Source organism: Castor canadensis, chromosome 1 (genome assembly GCF_047511655.1).
Source record: "Castor canadensis chromosome 1, mCasCan1.hap1v2, whole genome shotgun sequence".
Classification (NCBI taxonomy): Eukaryota; Metazoa; Chordata; class Mammalia; order Rodentia; family Castoridae; genus Castor; species Castor canadensis.
In genome coordinates this window covers 1,647,353-1,662,042 of record NC_133386.1, presented here as the reverse complement: position 1 = coordinate 1,662,042, position 14,690 = coordinate 1,647,353, and the positions used below count along the sequence as shown (strand labels likewise).

Here is a 14,690-nt window from a genome sequence, read left to right as displayed (position 1 = left end):
AGCTACAGACTCAGACCTCCAGACCCCCTTAGTGTGCAAAGGCCCCTGCCAGAGTCTAAATCCCAGTATTCTCCCACAGAACTTGCTGGCGCTTTATCAAAGGGATTTACAATGCAGCATTCTGGTTGGTTACAGAACGCTGAACGCCATCTGCTGCTACTGCTGTAGACCAAGGGAAGGTCATTAAGAGCTTACATCAAACCTTCCATTTGAGAGCAGACGAGACCCATCAAATGGCCCAAACGTTATTTGAGGGAACAAACCTGCTAGACACTCTTAAATAGATAACCCAGAGCTGTGAAATATGCCAGAGAAACAATCCTAACCCCCAGAGGCTGGCCCTTCCTGGGAACCAATACCAGGGAACTTACCCCGGAGAGGACTGACAGATTGATTTCAGCCATATGCCCAAGGCCTGGGGATTACAAACCTCCTGATATGGTTGACACATACAGGATGGATTGGAGCTGTTCCACATAGGACTGAAAAGGCCCAGGGAGTGGTCAAGGCTTTAATTCATGAGATTATACCTAGGTTTGGACTACGACACACCCTCCAGTCAAATAATGGACTTGCCTTCAAGGCTGCAGTAACACAGGGAGTATTTAAGGCACTGGGCATACAATACCATTTACACTGTGCCTGGAGACTACAGTCCTCAGGGAAAGTAGAGAAGGCTAATAATATTCTTAAATGCCATCTGAGAAAGTTAACTCAGGAAGTCCACATGTCATGGTCTTCTCTTCTCCCCACCTCCTTGCTGAGAGTAAAGAATACCCCTGGGGACTTAGGACTGAGCCAATTTGAAAAGCTGTACAGCTGGCCCTTCCTCACCATTGATCTAATAGCAGCAAGGCAAACAGCTGAACTGATAAAAGAAATCACCAGGCTGGCCAGTTTCCAACAGACTCTTCAACACCTGGTGGGAGGACACCCCAAAAGTTTAGGAACCCCAATCACCCCAGGTGATTTAGTTCCTGTTAAGGCTCTGCCTGTCACAGGACTGTCTATGGAGCCCTTGTGGGGACTTATACCCTGTTCTTTTGTCTACTCTCATTGCACTCAAAGTCGTTGACATAGACTCCTGGATTCATCACTCTCGAGTAAAGCAATGGAACCTCGGAAATAAAACACCTGCAGAGACCAAGTCTCCTGAACCGACATACTCTGGTGATCCCAAAGGAGAGCTAAAGCTACTTTTCCATACACTCTTCAGATAAGTAGTGTTGGGGACCCCTGTTGTATTCTGGAGTCTTAGAGGAATTCTTACTGTGCTCCTCAGTGTAGGTCCATGGCTGTAACCCCAGCAGAATGGAGCATTTGGAAAAAGCTCTGTTTGCATTCCTTTGTATTTACATAGTCTGCCTCTTCAGTGGCCTCACTTTCTTATGACTTTCAATGCAGTGGGCTCAATGATCATGGTTTGCTTGGCAGCCGTTTCCCCTGCAAATTCGAGCACTGGAGAAAAGATCTTGATATCCTTTTCATTTGTGTGATTCCCCTTGTGAGCAGTCTTTTCTACTACTCTTAAGGCCTCTTCTGCCCGTGGGAGCAGAGGCAGGAAGTGGATGGAATAAGGGACAATGCCTTAATCTGATTAACAGAATCTGCCAGTTCTCTTACAAACTGCTGCATGTGCTGTCCTTCTTTGAGGACAGCCACTGAGCCTAAGTGGTTCCAGATACATCTCTGGAATGGATTGAGGCTGACTGTTACGGAACAAAATTTGTCTCTTCCTAACCTTATTATTGCTTTAAATAATCTCCCCTGGGAAGGTCAGGTAACTCAATGTGTAGATAGGGGCGGAATCTTCTGCCACACAAACATCTTAGGCCCTCAATTTGACTCATGGAGATATAGCTCAATTTTTGAGAAGAGTATGTATACAACTTTTGGCAGTGAGCAAGCACTCCAGGTGTTCCAACAAAGTGAGGGCAATGCATAAAAATGGTGGAGAAGGGCTCACTGGTAAATATTTGAGGAGCACTCTGAAAATTGCAAACAGAACTATCAACAATAATATGCCAAACATCCTAAATATCTCCTCTGACCTACACCCTGGCCACACCATGAGTTACAAATGACTTCTATGCTTACCCAGGGAAATGCTTTTTATAGGACATAACCACCAAACCCAACAAGCATGGGGTGCTCGTTGCCAGGTTGATGCTCAGCTGCCTGTGAGGCCAGGGCCTAGAAGGTGGCACTGAGGAGCTGAGGCTGCAGTGCACTGCCAGGCTTCTGTGTTTTCTTGGCAGTTGGCACGCAATACATGCTAAGAACAAAAACATTTATTGTGTGCTTGGTGTTTGCCTGGCACAACATGGCATATTTCTGATGGGGGTTCATGGGGGCGCTTGTGTGGCTGTGAGCTGGGCCAGCCTCACCAGATCCTGGTGCAGACAGAGAACAAGGGCTTCCAAGACTTCAGACTCATCTGTAGATCTGAAGCCACAGATTAACCTCTATCCCCTGCTGGAATGGGAGAGCATGAACTGTTGCTCAAGAAAACAAAATAGTTATGATGTTATAGATTGTTTAAGGAACAAGAGAGACAGAGAGAGAGGAATATAAGAATAAATTTGGTTTTTTTGCTAGGTTGCCCCTTGGGGGAGACCATGAGACATCAGGACATACAACCTGAAGGAAAGACGGCAGCCATCTTTGGTGTCTCCTAGCCCAGCAAGTGTCCTGTGGGCCCTGCAGTTGTGGGATGGAGGGCATCTCTGAGGGCTCCATGTAGTGTCCCCAACACCATCATCCCTGTGGTGCAAATCTGCAGCTACAGCTCCCCAGAGGCGGTGTGCATGTTCTTCAGTGGGAAGTCGCCTCTTTACTAAAATCATTCTATGGATTTCTTTTCCATTTGGAACAAAACCCAAACTCTATCTCTTTCCTACCCATAGCTTAAATACAGATTATGAGTTGCCCAACTGGGAATTTAGGAATTCCACCTTGGTTGGGCCCCAGCCCCCAGTGGAGCTTTGACTGAGCTGAGGGTCAGTTGAGCACTAGAGGATCTTGTTCTGTTCTGCCTGCATTAAGAGCCAAGAGTGGGGATGTACCATCGGCAGGCAGCCCTGCAGGAGTGTCGTGCACTAATGACAGTGTGCTCGTCCCCTGGATCTCTTAAGGAGCCTTTGTTAGCTGTGTTCAGATGATCAGCCGCCCGGAAATTTGTTTTTAAGTGCCTAAGCCTGTAAACATGGCTTTCCCCCGCACAGGGAGCACTGCCTTACCCGACAAGATCTTTAATTATAGGCAGCATGAAAAATGCCAACACCCCAACACTACTCTTTTCTCTTAACAAGCTCAAACCATTTCCTCAAGCTAAGCCACCAAGGCAGATTAGCACTTAAAACCTCTGTGAGGTGAGATGAGCAGGAGTGGCCTGTCTCCAGGCGGGGAAGGGTGTGACTTGCTTGTTTCTAGACACTGCAGGTGTGGCCCAGAGCCATGCCCACCACCCCTGCTGCATTCCCGATTTGTGGAGGTTGGGAAGACTCTGATAGCCTAAGTAGGATCAGAGCAGAGACAATTTATTTGGGAATGGTTGGTCTGGAAAGTTAGATGCTTTGTACGTATTGCCTATCTAAATCTCAAATTAACGTCCTGGCAAATGCTACCAAGTAGGGAATCACAGAAGATTTAAGCTGTTAGAAACCTACTGAGTGTCTGCCATGGGGACAGGTCAGTGCTGACCAAGAGAGGAAGCAGACAAACCGTGAATGTGCACCAGGGTGGTGAGTCCAATGACTGCCGATGCTGCCGTGGGATCTGCTGGGGACTGGTGACTTCCCAGAGGGGCGTTGGAGCTGGACCCTGCTGAGGAGGTACACAGGGAAGAGATCACAGAGAGGCACATCCTGTCTCAAGGTGGGGATCATAGATGGCCTTGAATGGTCTGTCAGGGAGCGCAGGTATCCTTCAGCTGGAAAATGGGAGCCTCCTGAGTGTTTTCCAATAAGGAAGTCACAATTGGACTTGTACTCAGCAAATAGCCCTGGCAGGAGTGGGACTGGAAAGAAGGCAGGGGGTGCTCCAGGTGAGAGATGAGAGAATGACACTATGGAAGCCCAATAGGTCTGGAGGTGCTGGGCCAAGAAGCAGAGGTGGGGAGGACTGCTGTCAACAGAGTGCGATCCTGCAGCTGAGTGAGGGCAAGAAGAGACACGCCAGGCTGAGGAGCCCGCGGGGCAGCCAGGGAGGGAAGGACGGGGTATGATGTGGGTGTGGCGACTGGTGTTATTTGCCTTGTGAGGTGTTATCCAGGGAGTTTGTGGAGAAGAAGAGGGTCCAGCGTTGGGGCTGAGCATGCATTTCTTCTAATCCTTACATGGGGATGCTGTTATCTGAAGGGAAGGACAAAGCAATTTGCCAAATTATGAGGTTAGCCCAAGTTCAAATGTGTCCTGAGTTCCATCCACTGTGCTCACAGAGCAGGGCGGGTGGTGAAGATGGCCACACTGATGCCTTGGTTCTTCTCCGTGAAGTGGAATGTGAGGTGCCGGCAGGGGGAGCCAGGAAGGCTGGGGGCCAGAGAAAGTGTTGCTGGTGGGGCTAGCCACAGCAGGAACGGATATGACTGGTGTGGTGTGCAGGAGGCCAGAGGTCTCCTTACATTATAGCAACGTGTGGTCACTGGCTCCCTGCAGAAGCCCTGGGCATCCTGAAGAGGGAAAGACAGGACGAGAGTGATTCTGAGTTGGGACTGGGGATCAGGCTGCCATAACACGGAGATCAGGAGGTTTACGAAGAACAGAAACTTCTTTCTCTCAGCTCTGGTGGGCAAGATGTTCAAGATGGAGGCTCTGACACAGGGGAGGACCTCCCTACTGCAGCAGGGCAGCAGGCGGTCTAGACTAGGCTGGCAGCACTGCAGCGTGAGCACGTTGACGCCCACCCAACCCCTCCCATTATTGGCTGGCTCTGGGTGCTGGAGAGACACACAAGCAGGGTGCCATGCCTGGGGCAGACGGGTTCACAGGTCATGGGGCAGAAGCCTCCTCCACCTCCACACTCTCTTTGTCCCCTACTGTGACCTCCCCAGCTTTGAAGAGTTCCCAAACCTCTTTCTTCCAGATGCAGCCCCCGACAACTGGCTTGTTCTCTCGCTTCTCTTCCAGGGACTTAGCAAAGCCACCATTCGCTCTGGTTTCTCACTGCCTGTGCGCTGGAGCCCTACCATGTCCACCCTACCTTGTGCCCTTCACTGCAGCTACCTGGTCCACCTGTAACACCGGGTTGTAGGTTTGTGAGGTTGATGATGACTCTGCTCTCCTGCCGACGCCCTTGTGAGGCGAGCGCTCCTACACAGTCCCCAGGCATCCCGTAGGGAATGGCAAACTCTGGGACACTTTGAGTCCTTATTTCCCCGAGTGTCAGAATCTCCAGTTAGACCCTCCACAGCTCCTGGCACTTTTCCTTGGGGTCATTTATCATCAAAGTAAACTACTTCCTTATAAATCACTCAGGAGAGGAGTGTGTACTGTGTTACCTGGGGCCCATCTGAGTGGCTGTCTAGATAAGCAGGTCAAGGGCAGCACCTGGCTCAGAGGAGTCCTGTGGCTGAACGAGTGGGTCATGACAGCATTTGCCATGGATGCCCCAGCTTCTTAGAGAGTTGGGCTCTTTCCTGACAACATCCCATCCTCCCTCCTCTGACCAGGCACAGGTCACTTCTAGTCTCTCTCTGCCACGTGGTGTTTCCCCAGCCCTGAGCAGAATTCCTTTTGGTAAACCTTATCTGCACATGGGGTAGCCAGGTGACCTCTTGTCCCTTCCTCTGACCCCCGCTGCGGTGGTGTGTGGTGTGGGTGGGCTGGGGCAGGGGCCCCTAATCCGCAGAGTTCTATGTTCACATGTATGGCCACCATTACTTAGTTATTTATATGCGGAGCACAGTCTGACTCTTACAGGTTCTTAGAAGGTTCTGTCGGTTCCCGCCAGTCCAGCCCAACAAACACGTCCCACAGTTGCTCTTCCCAAAGTCCTTGGCTTCTGTCTGCTAAAACCTTAAAGAGGAGACACTGATTTGGTCCCTTCTGGACACTGAGCTTGGGACAGGACATGGTAGCTGCTGTCTCCTGAGGCCTCACGTCTCCCCGGGGGACAGTACCATCACCCCATGGACAGAAGCTGGGAGGCCAGTGCCCAACACTTGCTCAAAGGCACAGTGAGATCCAAATCCGTGTCTTCTGTTTCCTTCATCTCCTCGTCCTGCCACAGCAACTAAATTGCTGATAGATTAAAACACCGGCATTTGTAAGGAACATTCTTTTGAAAACTTTATTACTAATTCTTTGAAGCAAGATTTTTTTACATAAACTCTAATGCCCATTTTTTTGTAGCTTTATGATTTTATTTGACAATCAGCAATTGGTTCTCACCCATTATCTGTCAATTTTGAATGTAGTAACGGGGACACAGCGCCTTTGGTAAAGCTTCATCCTGGCCATGGTTTCTGGACAACCTCGCATGTATACCATATGGGATGTTCCTTGTTCCTTCAGCTCAGACAGCTCCATTGAGCCCGGCATTGATGGATATACACATCTGGAGCCCCCATCTCCTTCATGGCGGACTTCCAGATCTCTCTGAGTGCCGAGGGCATGGTTCTTGAAGTCTACTCCGTGGATGGCTTGTGAATGTTGATGGTGAATTCTTGGGTTGCCACATAGTTGATGACAAAACGGCCCTTGTCCTCACCACCCTTCTTTGTGGGAGCCATTGTGTTGGGCCCATATTGGGAAGGAGTAGCCTGATTTTCACAGAGGTACTTTTTTCGATGTTGCTCCAGGGCTTTCCAGTAACTTATAGGACAGGTGACAACCTCGGGCTTACCTAATACACTTGTGAACTTTGCTTCTCAGCGGTTTTCTTTCCGCTTAGGCAAGATGTGTTATCACACAGATTTCAGTAAGTGACTCATTCTTTCCAGAAGATCTATGGCTTTAGATCACCTGCAGGTGTGACAGGTGAGGCTGCCAGTGCCAACTTAAATAGCCCAGCATGAAGAATTGAAGGCTGGCTGTGACTTCCTAAGGAGCCATCCCAAAGAAATGTCAGGCAGAGGGCGAGATATCAACTTACAAGATCACAAGGCGAGTCTTCAGGTTGTTAGAAAAGCATCAAGCACACCATTGTACCGTCACACAAAGAACAAACACCCCTTCTGGGGAAAACTTCCCAGACTGAGCAGAGCACAGTTCACTTCCTCTGATTAACCTCACCTATGTGGTTAAGTACAACCGTCCCATCTTTGCCTTAGGCTAGCTGATGCCCAAATGCTTAGAAGTTCTGGATTAGTAAGATTTGGGAATTTAGAATGAGTTTGGTTCTAGCAAGATAGGATTAGAGCAACACTCAGAACTGGGCAAAGCACCAGGTCCTGGGGTTTCTCCCACGAGGTTGAGCGCCTTGTGGGGGAGGATGACGAAACGGGGGTGCCATGCTGAAGAAGTTACTGTAAGAACACAGGGCTGAAAAAGGTGGGCATGAGGGCAGGAACGGAATGGAGAAGACAGAATGGACTGCATGGTCTCCAGATACACCTGGCAGGCGAGCACGCATGCGGGCAGGACATGGCCATGGAGAGCAGAGGCTTGTGGGGATGGGAGACTTTGCAGATCCACACAGTCCCTCTTCTTGGGAAGGCCCTTCCCACTACTCAGAGCTGCTGTAGCCAGGTCAAGGTAGGGACAAAACCCAGCAAGACTGAGTAGGTGAAATGATCCCACTGGACTGAGGTGAGCCATGGGACCAACAGTGGTTTTCACCGAGAACCTGAGGCTGGAGGTTCTGGAAGGGAGTTAGGACCTGATACAGCAAATGGATTGATGACTTCTTTGTGCTTCTGAGGTTGGGATGAGTAACTTGTGGCCTCACTGTTGTGTCTGAGGTCTCACACAGGCCATGCCCCAGCCAGTCCAAGGCCAGCAGACCCAGGAAGCTCAGTGGCATCCTGTGAGGAGGGGAGCAGAGGGAGGAGAAGGGGCTCCTGCTGCAGTTCCTTCCTCACCTGCAAACTCAGGAATCCTAAACTCATGAGGGTCTTAATCAATTTCAGTGCACGTCAGAATGCTGCATCCTGCCACATTGCTGGAACCTGCATGTGTGTAAGGTGACTGGCCCGTGCTGGGATCTTGGCCTCTTTCCATAACTCATTTCTGGGGTGCTAGAGGTACCTCAGTGCCTGCTTCACACTAATCCCAAGTAGAATCGGGTTGAGTTCACGTGTTTCTTCCCCGTGTTTTCTCAGAAGGGCTATGTGAAAAGCGGTGGCTGTGCCATGTAGTGACAATGACAATGGTTACTGTGGATGAACAACTGTGCACTCTTCAGATAACCCCACACAGTCCTACCGACAGGGAATTACCGCCATTGTCCTGTTCATTTTTCAGACGGGGAAACTGAGCCACAAGAGGCAGGTGAGGAGTCAAACACAGAAGCCCTGGAGCACCATCCTCCCATGAAACCAGAGGTGCATCCCGCTGGTGGCATGTGTGTTCTGTGCTTCCCCGGCTGTCACCTTGGTGCCTCTCCCTTGACTTCTTTGGCAGGGTCTCCCACTGGGACTGTCAGTGTTGACAGCCTAGGGTCCTGTGGTCTGCAGGGGACCCCTGTGTGCATGGACTTGTCGATGGCTGCTTAGCAGCATGAATGTGCTGATTGCCTTGCACTGTCCACCTATACGTCGCCAAGATGGTAAATGTTATGTCATGTATATATTCCGGCAGTTTACAAAAGGAGCTGCGATGTTATTTGTGGAGCTCCAGCTCCACATCTGGCTGGTCTGTGTGTGCGGGCTCTGTGGCACCTCCAAGCTTCCATGTCCTTGGCTCTTAGGGCCGTGTCGGAGCTGTCTGAGGTGAAAGGACAAGCTGTGTGAAGAGCTCAGAGAAAAGAGAACCCACAGAATGAGTTGTTGTGTGGTGTGACACCTGGGTGTGGGGACATGAAAGACAAGCAGAGATAGACCAGCAATCAGCACATGTCAGTGCTTGGGGGGAGCCCTGGGTCTGGAGATGGCCTACAGTGGTCTTCATGTCCTGGATTACCCTCGATGTCCTCCCCAACTGCCCCTCCGATCCCAGAGCGCACTCCTGAGACACGACCACAGTACCTGGACACTGTGTTCCCTGAGCCCAAGGGACAGCTCCAGACAGAGGTGCAGTGGATGACTCCATGGAACCCAGTGTTGGGAGGGGCAGGCAGGAGTGACCTGGCTGGCACAAGCAGGTTAAGCCAACATTTCATGCCCTGCCCTGCCTCTGGACTCCTGAAATTCACAAAACATTGCAAGCTCCTCCAAGGACAGGGACAGTCCTTCAATCTTTTGGGGCTGCTATAAACCAGACGATATACCAGAAAAGCCACCATGGTAACACGCCTCACACATCCTCCAGGGTGTGAGAAAGCTCAACATAGAAATTTTATTTATTTATTTTTTTTGGGCTGGTGAATCCTTTATTTTTTTTTTCATTTTTCTTTTATTATTCATATGTGCATACAAAGCTTGGTTCATTTCTCCCCCCTGCCCCCACCCCCTCCCTTACCACCCACTCCACCCCCTCCCGCTCCCCCCCTCAATACCCAGCAGAAACTATTTTGCCCTTATCTCTAATTTTGTTGTAGAGAGAGTATAATAAATAATAGGAAGGAACAAGGGGTTTTGCTGGTTGAGATAAGGATAGCTATACAGGGCATTGACTCACATTGATTTCCTGTGCGTGGGTGTTACCTTCTAGGTTAATTCTTTTTGATCTCACCTTTTCTCTAGTTCCTGGTCCCCTTTTCCTATTGGCCTCAGTTGCTTTAAGGTATCTGCTTTAGTTTCTCTGCATTAAGGGCAACAAATGCTAGCTAGTTTTTTAGGTGTCTTACCTATCCTCACCCCTCCCTTGTGTGCTCTCGCTTTTATCATGTGCTCAAAGTCCAATCCCCTTGTTGTGTTTGCCCTTGATCTAATGTCCGCATATGAGGGAGAACATACGATTTTTGGTCTTTTGAGCCAGGCTAACCTCACTCAGAATGATGTTCTCCAATTCCATCCATTTACCAGCGAATGATAACATTTCGTTCTTCTTCATGGCTGCATAAAATTCCGTTGTGTATAGATACCACATTTTCTTAATCCATTCGTCAGTGCTGGGGCATCTTGGCTGTTTCCATAACTTGGCTATTGTGAATAGTGCCGCAATAAACATGGATGTGCAGGTGCCTCTGGAGTAACAGTCTTTTGGGTATATCCCCAAGAGTGGTATTGCTGGATCAAATGGTAGATCGATGTCCAGCTTTTTAAGTAGCCTCCAAATTTTTTTCCAGAGTGGTTGTACTAGTCTACATTCCCACCAGCAGTGTAAGAGGGTTCCTTTTTCCCCGCATCCTCGCCAACACCTGTTGTTGGTGGTGTTGCTGATGATGGCTATTCTAACAGGGGTGAGGTGGAATCTTAGTGTGGTTTTAATTTGCATTTCCTTTATTGCTAGAGATGGTGAGCATTTTTTCATGTGTTTTCTGGCCATTTGAATTTCTTCTTTTGAGAAAGTTCTGTTTAGTTCACACGCCCATTTCTTTATTGGTTCATTAGTTTTGGGAGAATTTAGTTTTTTAAGTTCCCTGTATATTCTGGTTATCAGTCCTTTGTCTGATGTATAATTGGCAAATATTTTCTCCCACTCTGTGGGTGTTCTCTTCAGTTTAGAGACCATTTCTTTTGATGAACGGAAGCTTTTTAGTTTTATGAGGTCCCATTTATCTATGCTATCTCTTAGTTGCTGTGCTGCTGGGGTTTCATTGAGAAAGTTCTTACCTATACCTACTAACTCCAGAGTATTTCCTACTCTTTCCTGTATCAACTTTAGAGTTTGGGGTCTGATATTAAGATCCTTGATCCATTTTGAGTTAATCTTGGTATAGGGTGATATACATGGATCTAGTTTCAGTTTTTTGCAGACTGCTAACCAGTTTTCCCAGCAGTTTTTGTTGAAGAGGCTGCTATTTCTCCATCGTATATTTTTAGCTCCTTTGTCAAAGATAAGTTGCTCATAGTTCAACATAGACATTTTAAACGAGCACATTGTTTTGTGCATTTGCAGGAGACAGGTGAACTCCGGGCTCCAGGGAGTTGACAGTTGACCTTGAGTCCTGATAACAAAGGATGGGACACCCTGATGTCTTGTCAGAACCGCTCCAGGGTAGGGTGCACTGCCCGACACTTCCATTCTCTGACTCCTTTTGTGTTGGTGGCTTCCCACCAACACATTTAGCTGTGCTCCCTCTGGGGCAGCCCCATTTTAAAGAGGGGCTGGGAAGCAGATGTTTGGAGGTGAAGCTGTATCTTAGGTCAGGTCAGGTTGCTATAACAAAGTCCCATGAGCAGGGCAGCTGAGAGAACAAGTGTTTATTTTTTTCCCAGAGCCAGCTGGAACCTGGGGAGGCCTGGGGCAACAGCCACCACCTTCTCCCTGTGTCATCACAGGGTGGAGAGAGAGAGCTCTGGCCTCTTCCTCTTCTCATGAGGACATTAATCCACCCTGGGACCCCACCCGCATGACCTCATCCAAACTCAGACACCTCACCAAGGCCCCATCTCCTGACACTGTCCCACTGGGGCCAGGGGCAAACATTCAGTCACAGCAGGTGTACACTGTCATTGTGAGTCTCTAAACGTTGGGGCAATTTGTTACACAGCAAAGGAGCTAACATACTTCATGTAGCCTGCTCAGCATGGCAGCTTAGCAGTCTTCTACATTTTAACTCAGCCTTCTGATGGCTTCCTGTTGCTCAAGTTGAGTTCTTATTCTCACCAAGGCCTGGATGGCCAGGTGTGACCCATGTCCGTCTGCCCCTCTGTCCTCATTTTTTACTGCTCTACTTCTCTCTCTCCCTTCCCTCCCTCCTCATACCCTCAACACGTGTGCACACACGTGAGCAGTGTGTGTGCACACACGATTGCACTTGCATACACGTGTGCACATCCACAGGTGTGCACACAGATGCGTACACATGCATGCGAGCAGTGTGTGCAGGCAGTGCACACGTGTGCGTGTGCTCATGTACCATGCACACGCACACACGCAGGCATGTTCTGTCTCCCATAAAGAACAGGGATGCCGGTTGCTTCTGGTTGTAACTGCTATGGTAGCATTTCGCCTAGGATCTGTTATGCTCTCCTGTATACTTCATGAACACGTAGGCGAATTAAACAAATATTTGTTACTTAACATGTCAGTCAGACTTTGATGACAAATACCTAACAGAAACAACTTAAAGAGGAAAGGCTTATTGTGGCTCACGGTTTCAGAGGTTGCAGTCCATGGTCTGCAGGATGCACTGTTTCTGGGCTGTGGTGAGCAGAGCAACATGGCAGAAAGCTGGAGAGGAACAAAGTTGCTCACTTCATGGTGAGCAGGAGGAAGACAGAGACGGAGGAAAGGTCTGGGACAAACTAAAGCCCCCGAGGTCACATCCTCATGGCCTACTTCCTCCACCCCGGCCCACCTCCTAAATTTTCATCACCTCCCAACAAGGCCATGAAATTATGAACACAGAGGCAGCTGAATCCACTGATATGTTTGGACACCTTTGATCCAGTCACCTGTCAGGGATTGTTCCACCAGCCGGGGTCAAGCCTGTAAAGCACGAGCCTTTTGTGGGGACACTTCACATCCAAACCGTAACACTTGGGTGTTTTACGATAGACACCAGACATAGAGTTCTGAAAAGCTCAATATGACTCCTGCCTTCTTGCAGCTCAGAGAAAAACAAGGAAATAACTAACAGACACTGAGAATCCTGAGTGCAGATTTTCCCCTCCTAGGCAGAGCCACCCTGGAGAATCCGCAGGAGCCCAGGCATTTGGTGCAAGTAGAGTTTTCAGGGTAATCTTCCCCACAATAATGCAATTGCAAGAAACTTCAAAGCGCCTTTAAAATGTAATTTTTATTGTTGCTGTGACTTGAATGTGGTTTGTCCCCCAGATTCATCTGCTGCAGGCTGGGTCTCTGGTGTGGTGATATTGGGCCTGGTGGCAAGTCTTAGGAGGGGATTAGAGTGATGCTCTGGGACCACTGAGCTCTCCCAAAGTCAGCTGTTATGAAAGCCTGAGTCTGACCTTGAACTGCTCTCTGGCTTCCCGTCTACAATGTGACCTCTCCTGGTCTTGCCCTTCCACGATGCTGTGAGTTCCTCAGCAGAGCTAAGCTGGTGCCGGCACCACGCACGTGAACCTTCAGAACTGAGAGCTAAAGAAACTCCTTTTCTTTATGAGGCTGGCCCGGCTCATGTATTTCATTACACTAACAAATGGTCAAATGCAAGTGTAGTGACTCTTACAGAGAACCAGGGTCACCATTTCACTGTTGTCCACAGTACTGGGAACTACCCAGAGGTCTGACTACAGCAGATTAGATCCTATTTACTGCGGCACCCGGGAAATGTGGTGGACAGTGGTTATGTGGCTACTGAAAGTCATCTCGATTTGATGACATTTTCAGGACAAGTAGGTGAGAGGCACATGCGTAGAGCCCTAGTGTGTGTGTCTGAGCGCCTGAACGTGGTGGGTACACACACGTACACCCAGCTGATGCTGAGTTGTTACTCTTGGTAATGATATCTGAGTGATGCCTCCGTAGGTAATCATTATTTTTCTCTCAGCTTTTAGTATTTTCCAACATATTTTGAAAATAGTCATAAACTTTAATATAAAACAAAGTCTAATATATTTAAATTATCAAGTGTCACAATACAGGTTTTACTACTCTTCTTTTCAGGACAGATCGGGGTTGGCTGCTCTGCCTTGGCTGGTAGATGTGAGGTTAAGAAAACGAATGACTTGAAGCCTGTGTGCACCAACCTGGCCTGGTGGAGGCTCACCATGACTGAGGAAATGACAATGGTATGGGGCACTCTGCTTTTCTCCTCTTTCTTTTTATTTCCATAGCTACATAAACTATCAAAATCTAAAGCACATTCAGCTTTATTTCTTCTACTTTGGTGAAGCTGAAAAGCATTAAGATAAAGCGAGGTAAAGCTTGATTTCTCAGTTCCCCAATATGCTTACTTCCCTTCCTTAAGGTAGGAAGGTAAGATAGAGCGTTGCCTTCCATCTTAGGGGGAGGGTTTGGATATGAGGCACTCCCCAAAGGCTATGTGCCAAAGGCTTGGTCACCAGCTGACAGGCTTTGGGAAGTGACCAGATCCTCAGGGCTCTGACCTCATCAATGGATTAGTTTATTGATTGGTTCATAATTTGATGGGTTGTCAGGAGGAGACAGAAACTTAGGGGGTGGGACCCAGTTAAAAAGAGTGGGTCCATGAGGATTTGCTTTGGGGCTATATCTGGTCCCCAGTCCCTCCCTCTCTCTTTGCTTCATGCCTATCATGAAGTGAGTAGTCTCACCCACCAAAGGCTTCCACCACCATGATATTTGGCTCCACTTCAGGCCTAAAGCAATGGATCTAGCTGGCCATGGACTGAAACCTCTGAAACTACGAGTCAAAATAAATCCGTTTTTCTCAGATTACTTTGCCATTGCAATGGAAAGTGACTAACAAATGTAGAATTTACTTTCCTATGCATACTACATGCACATAGACATTCATGCACACAGGAACACACACATGCACATGCAGGACACATATGTGTACACACCGACACATACAGGAACATGTGCACACATGAACAC

At 48.6% G+C, this 14,690-nt stretch overlaps 1 long non-coding RNA gene across 2 annotated transcripts in view; it reads left to right on the top strand.

Annotated features, from left to right (window-relative positions):
- The first annotated feature begins 3,499 nt into the window (after window positions 1-3,499).
- Window positions 3,500-14,690, top strand: part of LOC141420649 (uncharacterized) — a 29,380-nt gene continuing 18,189 nt past the window's right edge. For both annotated transcript variants that reach the window (XR_012445150.1, XR_012445149.1), the window contains exons 1-2: window positions 3,500-3,876; window positions 13,776-13,900. This is a non-coding gene — a long non-coding RNA (uncharacterized lncRNA). The remainder of the gene's footprint in view (window positions 3,877-13,775; window positions 13,901-14,690) is intronic.